The sequence below is a fragment of the Durio zibethinus genome, chromosome 7 (assembly GCF_047325235.1).
Source record: "Durio zibethinus cultivar Kanyao isolate XHJ-2024 chromosome 7, ASM4732523v1, whole genome shotgun sequence".
Taxonomy (NCBI): domain Eukaryota; kingdom Viridiplantae; phylum Streptophyta; class Magnoliopsida; order Malvales; family Malvaceae; genus Durio; species Durio zibethinus.
Window position 1 is genome coordinate 20793644 of NC_143168.1, and position 2268 is coordinate 20795911.

Sequence of the window (2268 nt, forward strand, 5' to 3'; positions counted from 1 at the left end):
AATATTTTTTGAAAACTTTAATTGCGAGGAAAATTGATACTTTCAACTTTTCCTCAAAAATATTTCTTTTTGAAAATTTTTATTTTTTGCAAAAAAATAAAAAAAAATAAAAAAATACTCCTTAAAATAACTAACACATAAAAAAACAAATAAATAAATAAATAAAATACCAAAAAAAATTATCTTGACTTGAGGAATTCGACGCGGCTCCACTAGATTGTCCATAGCCTTCACCAATTTGACACGATCTCTCTCATTTTCCACGAAGGAAATAATGGCTTGAAATGTTGCTGAAAAACCAGCTAGTTTATGTTCATCACCACATCTGGAATTTACTGGTTTGCCATGTCAACAAGGTCTCCAAACAGCTTATCCTCTAGTTTTAAAGGCTTGCTCGGTGGTATGTAAGACGAAGTTAAAACCTGGTAGGAAGAGTTTCTCAAGACATTGTCATCTCTGATGGACAGCCCATACATTTGCTGATCAAGATATTGTTGCTGACCATAACCATATGCTCCCATTTGGTTGCCATACATTTGTTGAGGATACATAGGAGCCATTTGCTGTGGAAGTATACCCATATACTGTGCTCCTAGAACTGGTTGAAGATGAAAACTAGCAAATCGATTTCCCTGAACAGCCTCGTTATTAATTGCTGACAAATGACCGGTTGTGATTGGCTGAATGTACATACCCACCACCTGATCACTTCTCATATGTTAAGGTCCTTGAGGTTGGCCATGTGTTACACTAACTTGAGTAACCATTGACTGAGGATATTGAGCACCTGCAACTGGGCTAGAGTTTGCTGCCTGTGCTTCCCAGGGTGGTAGTGGTAGTAAGCCACTACTCTGGGCACCATAGACAGGTGATGAGGGCTACTGTTGTGGAACCAACTGACCATTCCAGGCAGGACCTGTGCCTTGAGCATGTGACTGCTCATATCGAGGTGATCCCATGTTTGGTGCAGCTCCATTCGCATGAAAATTCTGCTGCTGCTAAATTTAAGGAGTTAAAGGATTGGTTTGTCCAGCCCAACCTAAAGACTGGGTGTTAGCAGAATTGGAGGTGTTTTTACCATCAGAGAACATATCAAAGAGAATAAGGGCATTCTGCTATGATGCAGGAGTTGTTTGTTGTGGTTCTCCCACAGGAACAAGGGCCAGTGAATTATCTGCCTTTGATGAATTGTAATCATCACCACTAAGCAGGTCTATTTTCGGATTGATTGCTGCCAGAGGAGTTGAACCATTAGTTGCAGAAGGAGCATGAAGCAATAACTGATTAAATGGTTGCGAATTGCACCATTGCTTGCGGTGGATCTCCCCTCTGACTGCTTGCTGCTATCCCCAGTATCAACTAGGGGACCATTGACATTCACAAGTTTTCTTGCTGCTTTAGGCTTAGGTTTGTCTGCTTGAGAAAAAGTTCCTAAAGCTATTGCTTCATGCTTTGCTAGTATGCGCTGTAAATCATCATTCAATGCTAACCCTTGACATAGAAGTGACTCATCCGATGTTGAATTAACAAGGTGTACAACTCTTTGTTTGTAGTTCGGCACTGCTCCACTAAGTCAACAATCACCTCCTGACTAAGTCCCTGCTTGTTTCCAGGATCTAATGCATTTCGCATTTCGGCAAGGACATCCATAATACCCCGTGCATTCTGAATTTCTATCAAACTCAGGGTTGGGAACTCAGACTCTGCAGAAGACTTAGCAGTCTCTTGCCTATCAGAATTACGAATATTTTGGGGATAAGATGACAAAGGTTGTGTTTGAGGAGGAGTAAATACAGGTGTAAACCTCTCATTTCTTGGGGGGAATACTGCCCCAGCACGCAACAACTCTTGGTATGCAACATAATATTGTGGATATCTTGCCCTTGCTCCTCCAAAAGCTTATTGCCAAGTGTCAATTAGAGACAATATCTTCTCTTTCACTTGAAAATCAGGCTTTTTCTTGACTATTTTGACCATCTCGTGGAGAACGTCTCTTTCTGCAACATGCATATGAATAATGTCCCCGTAGTTTTTTATGATAGTCTCTAATAGAGTTAGTGCAAGAAGTTGAACTTTAGGATTTTTACTTCCAAGCCGTTTTTTTATCCCTTGCACAACATCTTTTGCTTGCCCAGGGTCACGATTTAGCATGTCGCAGATCTCGATATTTTTAGCCCAATCAGGCCCGATCAGCAAGTCGCTCGTAGCTCTCTCCACCATAGAGTTCACCATCTTCGTTCGCAAAAAGCAATTCACACACACAATAAG

The 2268-nt window shown here is 40.9% G+C and overlaps 1 pseudogene; it reads right to left on the bottom strand.

The window, feature by feature from the left end:
- Positions 1-332: 332 nt before the first annotated feature.
- LOC149518107 (TOM1-like protein 9 pseudogene) lies at positions 333-2268 on the bottom strand (annotated as a pseudogene).